Source organism: Xenopus laevis, chromosome 9_10L, assembly GCF_017654675.1.
Source record: "Xenopus laevis strain J_2021 chromosome 9_10L, Xenopus_laevis_v10.1, whole genome shotgun sequence".
Taxonomy (NCBI): domain Eukaryota; kingdom Metazoa; phylum Chordata; class Amphibia; order Anura; family Pipidae; genus Xenopus; species Xenopus laevis.
The window spans coordinates 134201066-134213670 of NC_054387.1; positions in this window are offsets into that span (position 1 = coordinate 134201066).

The following is a 12605-nucleotide window of genomic DNA, read 5'->3' on the forward strand; positions in this document are numbered from 1 at the left end:
TACTAGATTTATTGTGATGGCATACTGGGAGAGTGCTCCTCAAATTTTACAGGTCTCTTGTAAACACAGGTGATGGGTGTATCTGTGAAACAACATGTTCTTATTATGATCTGTCACAATCTCATGCTGCACTGCCCCTGCACAATTCCCTCTGCTGTAAGAAGCACCGCCCCTGCATAATCCTCTCTAATGTATGAAGCTCCGCCCCTGCATAATCCTCTCTGCTGTATGAAGCTACGCCCCTGCATAATCCTCTCTGCTGTATGAAGCTCCGCCCCTGCATAATTCCCTCTGCTGTAAGAAGTACCGCCCCTGCATAATCCTCTCTAATGTATGAAGCTCCGCCCCTGCATAATCCTCTCTGCTGTATGAAGCTCCGCCCCTGCATAATCCTCTCTGCTGTACGAAGCTCCGCCCCTGCATAATTCCCTCTGCTGTATGACGCACCACTCCTGCATAATCCCCTCTGTGATTACTCTTGCTCCACATAAATATAAAGTTAGGCTTTTGGGCTGCTCTCTGATGTAGAGATATAATTTGTCTCACCCTGGTTGCTGTTGTTGCATCATATAATTAGTCACGTGAGTTCTCTGAAGGTATAATATGTTGATGGTTAGTACTGCTGTGTGCGTGTATTAACTGTTTATTGTTAGTTTATTAATTGTCCTATGTAGCACTGTGCCCCCAAATAAACATGTTATTTATGTGTGACTTGTTTCTCATATTGTGTTTTGTAAGTCTGGCACTGGGGACATTATATTGAAATAATGTTGAGGTTGGTGAAACACAACAAAGCACAAGACTTGTCTTTTGTTCTCAGTTCCATAATCCACATTTGTGAACCAAATTACCCGTGTGAGTCAATTTTGATTAGATCTGCCTTCCCTTTCTTATATTGGCAGGGCGAATAACAACGTGTTTCCAAATTTCTTCCTGTCAGCCACCTGATTGTGCTAGGTTGGAGCAAGATATGGGACAGTGAGGATCAGGTTGCTGTGGAAAAGGGGTCAGCTTTCTCTTCTTGGCACATGAGGTTCAGTACGAGTGCACACAGCAGTTACTCCTGGCTTATATGCGCATGTAAGTGAGGGTAAAGCTTGAACAATGGGGGCTGTGAAGAAGCAAAAGTAGAGGTCATCCGGGAAACTGAACATTTCTATCAAAGAACATAAATTGCACTACAAGCTGTTTCCATGGAGTGTAAAGTTGGCCAGATATTATCTTTGGTGAGTGTGTGGGGAGACACGAGAAGACCAGTATCAGCAAAAGACTTGGATAATTGGTTGGCTAGTTGATAGGCCAAGTTGGAAAATTATGATCTGGGGGCATTAGAAGGTGCTCGAGTTACTGCTGACTCTTAACTTTTGTAATGGAAACGAACGAACCAATGATCCCAGGAAAGATTGTAATTGTTACTCACATGGCCACTATTTGCTTGTATGTCTGTAAACTAACACTCAATATGGAGCAGGCACTCAAATGAAGGCAGACTTTCACCAGGCAAATATTCAACAGTGAAAAGAATTTGTGTCCACAGCCTGACGCGTTTCATGTCCCAAACACTTAATCATAAGCTAGCCTGTGCTGAGGGCTCAGGGCGGTGCACCTGGGCCACTTCCTTAGTGTGGTGAGTAACCATTATACTGTTGAGAGACCCTAACATCACAGATGTATTTTTGTAAACTAACACTGCCTTAAATGTGACACACAAAATTAATTCTCCAAAACTTAGTCTGAAAATGAACCACTAGGGGCCAATTCTCCAAAACTTGGTGTATTCTTCTTTCAGTAAATTGGCGATGTTGAGGGAAATCTTCATTTTTTTGTGAACTTTTCACTTTCACCCTTTGTGCCCCTTTGGCTCTCACTGTTACACCCGACCATAGAACAAAGGAGCCATAGCAAGTGCCCCAGGGACATAAAGTCTCTAGCCTATTTACCTTCTCATGCCCAGCCCATGACCCTAATTACAGTATACAAGGACACTCAGCAGAGGGGTGTTGGGGTAACTGGCTACTGACGCCCAGGGGTCTCCTGGACAGCGCATACGTTCCTCGGATCCGGGAGCTTGTACAGAGAGACACTAGCAAGCAGTGAGACTCATAACAAGTTCAGTTTATTGGTAGTGTTACAACAGCTTATATTGAGTACAAGGACAAAGAACACTTTGACGTATAAGAAGCATATGATCTATAGCATAGGAGCAAGACACATCTTATGACAGGATACATCGCTTATCAATAAGAAGTAACAGTTGCAGAAATTGTGTAGCATTGTGTAACATAAAGGTAACCCTTCAATCCCTTCTTTGATCATCATGAAAATCATAATATACAGTTAAGAAGGTTTATAGAAGTGGGTATGAAGACGAGCTAATTGGGACTGTTCTACAGTATCAATAAGAGACTTAACACGAGTACGAAAAGAACAGAGAAGATATAAATTAAAAATAACTAGAAGAACCAAAACAACAGTAACAATGAGAATAGGATAAAAAATAGCGTGCATGATTTGAGAACCAGTGAGAGACCATCCAGTGAAAATGTCATACCAATGGTGTTGCAAATCATCCTGTAATTTGTTTTTTTGTAGCAATAGTATTAACCACTGTATCATACAATTTATCAGTGTGTTTACGATAGGCAGCAATAGTGTCAGTATGATGATGAATAAGTGTGCGGAACAGAGAAACAGGGAGCTGATAATTAGCAATAGGTAACACTGGTGGGAAATAGGTAAAGGAACGATAGATTGAAGGAATAGGAGAGAAGTAATAAAAATGGGAATGCCATTGTAACATAGTAATATTAGAGAGACAGCCAGCAAAGGGTAAATTAGAATCAACAGAAGGGAAGAGAGGTAACTAAACTGGTATGCTTTAAAGTGGACCTGTCACCCAGACACAAAAATCTGTATAATAAAAGTCCTTTTCAAATTAAACATGAAATCCAATTTCTATTTTTTATTTAAGCATTCATAGCTGTTGTAAGCTCATTTAAAAATCTCAGCTGTCAATCAAATATTGTCTGGCCCTCCTCTATGCCCGTGGCATAGAGGCGGGGCAGACAATTACTTTCACTTTCCATTCAGCACTTCCTAGATGTCACTGCTCTCCCCACATTCCCCCGTTCTCTTTACCATTTAATTGTGTAGCCAGGACATGGGGATGGACATTGGGTCCCCCATTCTGGTGCACAAAAAAAATTCTGAGATGATGCAAGGCTTGTCTTAATAACAGTGTCCACAAAATAGCTGCTGCCTGCTTGCTATAATTTTGAAATCCCAGACTGAAGGAAACAAGATTCAAATAATTTATATAGTGTAATTAAAGTTCATTTTCCTTGACTAATCTGATAAAATAGGATTTTGAATAATTTTTTTGGGTGACGGGTCCCCTTTAAGGTGGGTTAGGGTGGTTTCCTACCATAACCAATTAGAAAAGAGTATTCCGTTTCAGAAATAACAAGTATTGAATGACCGTTCACCTAGTCCTGTATAATAGGACCAACCAACCTTGAACAAAGGCATAAGTTGTTTGTTTAAGATGATAGAAAGGATGGTGCTTAGTGTTATGCTAACATACAATGTGATTTCTGCTAATAGAGAAAACTTAGCTTAAAGTGGTATACAACCATGCATTAGATATGATATATGTGATTATAATAAAGACCACCTTAACATTCCCTCCTTTTGGTCACACACATGACCAAAATTAACATAAACTATAAACTCCCCTAAATGCAAATAACCGTATTGAGACTATTATGCTCTGAAGAGGGGCTAGGCCTGTCTTCAAAACCAAGAACTCATTCTCGTCCAGCAGAATGAACACAACAACATGCTGGAGAATTCCTAATCCATCCCAATCTTGTTATTTGCCTAACTACACTAACTACTTCAGTTTAAAAGAATTAACATGAAGTATTACATATCTAATTCAACCAGCACCCAAAAGATTCCATGCCATATATTTTGAAATATTGCGTTTAGTAAACATAAGTCTCTTTATCCATGTTCCAGTGCCGTTTACAAAAGGTGGTTTGAAGTTATTTATAGTAAAGGCACCTGCAAAGGTATTGTCCCAAGTATAGTTCTTAGAAGTGATGAACTTAGTATATTTGCATCTCCATGATATAGTCGTGTTCTTGTAGAGACAGGTGTCAGCAAACATTTTCTTTAAAGTGCTTTGGAAAGAGACATGGAAAATATGTCCGTAATTAAAGGGAACTGTGAAATAGGAATGGTTCCCATCTATCACAGATTTCTAATTATCAATAAAGAGTGTTCATTTGAAATCATCATCATCATAAACATGTAGCAAGAAAAACGATTGCCAAAATCTTCCACATGCTCAGTTGTTCTATAGAAGTAAACAAATTATAATGTTAGAAACTACATTTATAAAGAATTTCAGAATCAGGATCTTGAATCCTGACACGGTAGATATGATAAGCATTAAGTTTTGTACTTTGAGAAATTATAAACACAGTAAGTTTATAAAGGGCATAAAATGATAGCAATATAATGAAAACCATGAACAAGAAAACACTAGCTTGCTTAAGTAAAACTAAATATATTATAAAATTATAAACCTTTAAAAGGGTTCCACCCCTTATGCCTAATTACCCTTGCTTCATATTGTAACTCTTTAATCTTATTTACAATTCCACAAAAAATATTAAACTTTACTATAGTAAACAATTCTCTTAAGAAGATTGTGGCCTCATATTAAAAAAAGGAAAATTGCTGTTACATTATCCTAATCTCCAATTGCTATGGCAGGAGCTGAAATAGCAATAATACAGGTGCCATATCTATTCTCTGGTAACCAAACATAAGCCCATGTACCACATTCAAAGTAGTAGATAGATTTCTATGTAATTAATCCATAAATAGCTAATTCTATTTTAGAATAGAATAGGTTCCAACACTCTATACTTTTCTTGTAGTTAGTGTCTGTCAAATTAAGAGTTGTTTTATAAATACCATCTTCTGCTCGTTGCTAAATTCATTAGCTTCATCTTTGGTTGCCTGTAAAAACACACTTAGACCAATCATTATTTTCCATGTGTCATTTAAACTTGTTCAATGCTTTAATAGGGCTATTTTATAATAGTATATTTTATATAACATCATTTAGGCTTTCAACCTTCCCAAAACTTTCCAAAACTATTTTTTATTTTATTTAAGACATTATCTTCCCTGTAAAGTGTGTACCCCTGTCATTTTCAATGTAGGTTGGTAAAGAATACCTACAGATTACATAAAAGTTTCTTAGCAGTTTCTGTAGCCTTAGCAACTTGGCCATGCGTCAGGCCATCCTGAGAACATGTCAATACATATTAGTACATATTCATATGTACCTACTTTAGGCAGTTGGCTGTAGTCTATTTGTAATCGCTGGAAGGGTTATTCTGGTTTAGCAAGGTGTCTCGGAAATCAGACTACCTGACCAGGATTATGACGTAAACAGGTAACACAAGAAAAGACATTTTGCAACAAATACTGGAAACACAGGTGCTATTCAACTTTTCTGAACTGAAGCAGCCATTGAATTCTTACCTGAGTGCGTAAGTCCATGAGTTAGATGTGCCATCATAGCATACACTGCTTTTGTTAGACAGTATAATAGGCCATTTCTCCATAGACCCATGTCATCCTTGGAGGCTCCCAGCTTCGACCACTTTCCTTTTTCCATCTCAGGGGCCTAGTCCCGTATTGTAGCCAAGATATCCATGTCCAGGATGCAACTTACTGTCATTATAGGCAAGAGGGAACTGTGAAATAGGAATGGTTCCCATCTATCACAGATTTCGAATTATCATTAAAAAGTGTTCATTTGAAATCATCATCATCATAAACATGTAGCAAGAAAAACAATTGCCAAAATCTTCCACATGCTCAGTTGTTCTGTAGAAGTAAACAAATTATAATGTTAGAAACTACATTTATAAATAATTTCAGAGTCGGGATCTTGAATCCTGACACGGTAGATATGATTAGCATTAAGTTTTGTACTTTGAGAAATTATAAACACAGTAAGTTTATAAAGGGCATAAAATGATAGCAATATAATGAAAACCATGAACAAGAAAACACTAGCTTGCTTAGGTAAAACTAAATATATTATAAAATTATAAACCTTTAAAAGGGTTCCATCCCTTATACCTACTTGCCCTTGCTTCATATTGTAACTCTTTAATCTTATTTACAATTCCACAAAAAATATTAAACTTTACTATAGTAAACAATTCTCTTAAGAAGATTGTGGCCTGATATTAAAAAAATTTGCTGTTACATTATCCTAATCTCCAATTGCTATGGCAGGAGCTGAAGTAGCAATAATACAGGTACCATATCTATTCTCTCTCCAAACATAAGCCCATGTACCACATTCAAAGTAGTAGGTAGATTTCTATGTAATTAATCCATAAATAGCTAATTCTATTTTAGAATAGAATAGGTTCCAACACTCTATACTTTTCTTGAAGTTAGTGTCTGTCAAATTAAGAGTTGTTTTATAAATATCATCTTCTGCTCGTTGCTAAATTCATTAGCTTCATCTTTGGTTGCCTGTAAAAACACACTTAGACCAATCATTATTTTCCATGTGTCATTTAAACTTGTTCAATGCTTTAATAGGGCTATTTTATAATAGTATATTTTATATAACATCATTTAGGCTTTCAACCTTCCCAAAACTTTCCAAAACTATTTTTTATTTTATTTAAGACATTATCTTCCCTGTAAAGTGTGTACCCCTGTCATTTTCAATGTAGGTTGGTAAAGAATACCTACAGATTACATAAAAGTTTCTTAGCAGTTTCTGTAGCCTTAGCAACTTGGCCATGCGTCAGGCCATCCTGAGAACATGTCAATACATATTAGTACATATTCATATGTACCTACTTTAGGCAGTTGGCTGTAGTCTATTTGTAATCGCTGGAAGGGTTATTCTGGTTTAGCAAGGTGTCTCGGAAATCAGACTACCTGACCAGGATTATGACGTAAACAGGTAACACAAGAAAAGACATTTTGCAACAAATACTGGAAACACAGGTGCTATTCAACTTTTCTGAACTGAAGCAGCCATTGAATTCTTACCTGAGTGCGTAAGTCCATGAGTTAGATGTGCCATCATAGCATACACTGCTTTTGTTAGACAGTATAATAGGCCATTTCTCCATAGACCCATGTCATCCTTGGAGGCTCCCAGCTTCGACCACTTTCCTTTTTCCATCTCAGGGGCCTAGTCCCGTATTGTAGCCAAGATATCCATGTCCAGGATGCAACTTACTGTCATTATAGGCAAGAGGGAACTGTGAAATAGGAATGGTTCCCATCTATCACAGATTTCGAATTATCATTAAAAAGTGTTCATTTGAAATCATCATCATCATAAACATGTAGCAAGAAAAACAATTGCCAAAATCTTCCACATGCTCAGTTGTTCTATAGAAGTAAACAAATTATAATGTTAGAAACTACATTTATAAATAATTTCAGAGTCGGGATCTTGAATCCTGACACGGTAGATATGATTAGCATTAAGTTTTGTACTTTGAGAAATTATAAACACAGTAAGTTTATAAAGGGCATAAAATGATAGCAATATAATGAAAACCATGAACAAGAAAACACTAGCTTGCTTAGGTAAAACTAAATATATTATAAAATTATAAACCTTTAAAAGGGTTCCATCCCTTATACCTACTTGCCCTTGCTTCATATTGTAACTCTTTAATCTTATTTACAATTCCACAAAAAATATTAAACTTTACTATAGTAAACAATTCTCTTAAGAAGATTGTGGCCTGATATTAAAAAAATTTGCTGTTACATTATCCTAATCTCCAATTGCTATGGCAGGAGCTGAAGTAGCAATAATACAGGTACCATATCTATTCTCTCTCCAAACATAAGCCCATGTACCACATTCAAAGTAGTAGGTAGATTTCTATGTAATTAATCCATAAATAGCTAATTCTATTTTAGAATAGAATAGGTTCCAACACTCTATACTTTTCTTGAAGTTAGTGTCTGTCAAATTAAGAGTTGTTTTATAAATATCATCTTCTGCTCGTTGCTAAATTCATTAGCTTCATCTTTGGTTGCCTGTAAAAACACACTTAGACCAATCATTATTTTCCATGTGTCATTTAAACTTGTTTAATGCTTTAATAGTGCTATTTCCCAAGCCGTATATTTTATATAACATCATTTAGGCTTTCAACCTTCCCAAAACTCTACAGGGCAGATAATGTCTTAAATAAAATAAAAAAATAACCCTCAAATTGTGTACCCCTGTCATTTTCAATGTAGGTTGGTAAAGAATACCTACAGATTACTTTAAAGTTTCTTAGCAGTTTCTGTAGCCTTAGCAACTTGGCCATGCGTCAGGCCATCCTGAGAACATGTCAATACATACTGGTACATATTCATATGTACCTACTTTAGGCAGTTGGCTGTAGTCTATTTGTAATCGCTGGAAGGGTTATTCTGGTTTAGCAAAGTGTCTCGGAGATTAGACTACTTGACCAGGATTATGACGTAAACAAGTAACACAAGAAAAGACATATTTTGCAACAAATACTGGAAACACAGGTGCTATTCAACTTTTCTGAACTGAAGCAGCCATTGAATACTTACCTGAGTGCGTAAGTCCATGAGTTAGGTGTGCCATCATAGCATACACTGCTTTTGTTAGACAGTATAATAGGCCATTTCTCCATAGACCCATGTCATCCTTGGAGGCTCCCAGCTTCAACCACTTTCCTTTTTCCATCTCAGGGGCCTAGTCCTGTATTGTAGCCAGGATATCCATGTCCAGGATGGAAATTACTGTCATTATAGGCAAGAGGGCAGCTGACTTGGCTCTCTCATCAGCTTTTGCATTTCCTTGTAGCTTCTGGAGTTTGAAGTTTTGTGTGCGCTTGTACTTTAAGAATGGCTACCTCAGTTGGAAACTGTAATGCTAACAATAGCTGTTTTACTAAATGTGTATTTGTATTCTTATTTGGTTTACCTGATGATGTCATAAAATTTCTGGCCCTCCAAATCAGAAGATAGTCGAGACAAATACCAATACAGTACCTGCTATCAGAAAAGATGTTCGCCCTTTGACCTTCCGCTAGTGTGAATGCTGTGATGAGTGCTTGGAGCTCAGCTTCTTGAGCTGACATGTGTGGAGGAAGATTCTGCTGAACTAAAACATCAGACAAATGTTACAACAGCATATGATATTTACCATCCTCAGTACAGTAGCGAGAACCATCAAACAACAATTCACAATAAGGATTTAACAAAGGTTCATCTTTTACATTATCAAACCCATGTACCTCACTTTGTCATGTATGTCAACAGATCATCCCCCCCTTTCTCAGGTATTAGTGTGGCAGGGTTGAGGACATTACATCTTTTGATCGTTAGATTTGATGGTGTTAGTAAAGCTGCTTCATACTTTGTTAGTCTTGCTGCTAAAAGATATTTACTTTGTACACAATTTAAGATTTTTATTATTGAATGAAGATTCAATATTTTCAATATCTTTAAGATAGATAGGTTGAGTATGTGGGCGTATGTATGGAGTGCAATCTACAAACCCAACGTCTAATTTGGAGTCAGCCCATACTGTGTGTGGAATTTCCTTAAAAGGATATATGGTGTTTATTTCTGAAATTTGGTGCTTTCTGTGTTAATGAGACGTGCTGCAGGAACACCCGTCTCCCCCCCCCCTCTTTTTCTCTACGGACGGGGTAGAGCTTGGCTGAGGCTGAGAACTGCCTGTATCAGCTCTGCTGTTTTCAGCACTGAAAGATGAATTGTCTCTTCTCACTATTCACTATTTTCTAACTTAACCCTTCTGCTAGCAGCTTTTTTGTTCTTTTCTTTGCTTTCTAGCTTCCTCTGATTCTAGGGCACTTTCCTGACCTTCTTCTACTGCTCTTATGATGGGAAACATTCCCAGCGAGGGAGTTGATGGCTCTATGTATGCCATATGAGTTACACCCACTCAACTCTTGTAGGGCTAGAGCTTCTAATACATCACTTTAACTTTCCCATTTGATTTAATAGAGACTTTCTCATACACTTCAATAAGATTATGACCTAGACTGCTATTAAATACTGGGAAGTGAACGTTGAGGTGATATGCCAAAAAGTCTGGGACGTTAGACAAAAGGCGTTTTCTGCCTAAATACTGTTCAGGGTAACCTCCTGGTCTAACTTTGGCCAATCTCCAGCCCCCCTCAGTAATGCCAAACAGAAGACCACACACACAGTCAGGACAGGACATAACCTCTAATCCGATGGGATTTATGGGGTATTACGATGTACAGATACAGAGTTGTATCAGCGTCCTATCGACGTCCGGATACCCTGCCTCTATCATCAAAACTCCCCTGTCATCCAAATCACTTGGAAAGAGAATATCACAAAACATAAAACACAAAACACAAACCGGGTAATAGATAGCTCTATACAGGTTCAATAAAGAACTGCAGGCAAGAAAATACCTGTCTTTGCTGGCTGCCAGGAGTCGATTTAGACAACAGGTATGAACAATAATAGGTAGCAAGTTTGACACGAGTAAGAAACTAAAAAATAGGTCTTCCCGTGTCCCCGAGGTGATCAGTCTCCATCCCGTCCTCTATTGGTCGACCTGTGTCCTTTGTATCGGCTGATGAGCAGTCAGGACACAAACAGTCCTGAGGATATCTATTCCCGTCCTAATTAGATTATGGCTGTACACCAGAAGAACCACACAGACACAAGACGTTCAGTATAGAAAAAGCTTCTCCCCATCCTGCTATTTTATCTACCTATGGGTTTACATAAAAATCCCCCTGTGGGGCTACACCTATACACATATTGTTTACACATTTCTCCAGGATTGGGTGGTGGGAAATCTTTAGAGCCTTTGCTTCCCATGATAGGAAAATTTCACAAAATTATAGTATAAATGGGTTGCAATAAATCAGGAGCTAGATAAAGCCATCTTGAGATCAGAGGTCCCGACAAAACTTTTATCTATTTCCAAGATAAGTCTTTAAGGAAAACTATACCCCCAAAATGAACACTTAAGCAACAGATAGTTTATATCATATTAAGTGACATGTTAAAGAATCTTACCAAACTGGAATATATATTTAAGTACATATTGCCCTTTTGCATCTCTTGCCTTGAGCCACCATTTTGTGATGGTCTGTGTGCTGTCTCAGAGATCACCTGACCAGAAATACTTCAGCTCTAACTGTAACAGGAAGAGATCACCTGACCAGAAATACTACAGCTCTAACTGTAACAGGAAGAAGTGAGGAAGCAAAAGACACAACTCTGTCTGTTAATTGGCTCATGTGACCTAACATGTATGGTTTGTTGGTATGTTTGTGAGTACAGTGAATCCTACGATCCCAGGGGGCGGCCCTTATTTTTTAAAATGGCAATTTTCTATTTATGATTACCCAATGGCAAATACTGCTAGAAAAGTATATTATTATGAAAATGGTTTATTTACATGAAGCAGGATTTTACATATGAGCTGTTTTATGCAATATCTTTTTATAGAGACCTACATTGTTTGGGGGGTATAGTTTTCCTTTAATATTGCAACAAATTTATTTGAGAAGTAAATATCATGCAAGAAAACCTGATAAGGGCGGGCTGTCTTGGGATCAGAGGTCCCGAACAAAACCTGACACCTCAATCAAGCGGTAATCCTTAATATTGCAGAATATTTAGTATAGAGTTGATTAAAACAACATTAAAACATTACAAAACGACATTACAACATAACATGCGCAACATACAAAGAACAGTACAGAAGCGCTGTAACCATTCAGGGTCTCAAGAAGCAAAACTGAGTTAACCACAAACTCTTCAGCTTACCAAAAACTCATTTTGAGTCTACCAAAGACTCCTGGAATTTACCTAAATTTCCTATTAGGTCTCTCGTCAGAGATCCTCTTTATCTAATAGCCACCAAAGCCATTAGTACCCCAACACTATACTTAGAGATACAGCATTAAGCATATACGGGTGGTAAGGAAAAGATCGTCAATAAGACAGATTTTTACCTACCCTCCGTGCCGCCTGCTGTATCCCACTTCTGACACCAGATTGTTGAGGTAACCGGCTACTGCCGCCCAGGGGTCCCTAAGACAGCACGTCCGTACGTTCCTCGGATCCGGGAGCTTGTACAGAGAGACACTAGCAAGCAGTGAGACTCATAACAAGTTCATTTTATTGGTAGTGTTACAACAGCTTATAATTGAGTACAAGGACAAAGAACACTTTAACGTATAAGAAGCATATGATCTATAGCATAGGAGCAAGACAAATCTTGTGACCGGAAACATCGCTTATCAATAAGTAATAACAGTTGCAGAAAAGAAACAACATGTTATGCTCAGAACAGCAAATACATTGATTGTGTAGCATTGTGTAACATAACGGTAACCCTTCAATCATCATGAAAATCATAATACACAAAAACAAAACTAATATACAGTTAAGAAGGTTTATAGAAGTGGGTATGAAGACGAGCTAATTGGGACTGTTCTGCAGTATCAATAAGAGACTTAACACGGGTACGAAAAGAACAGAGA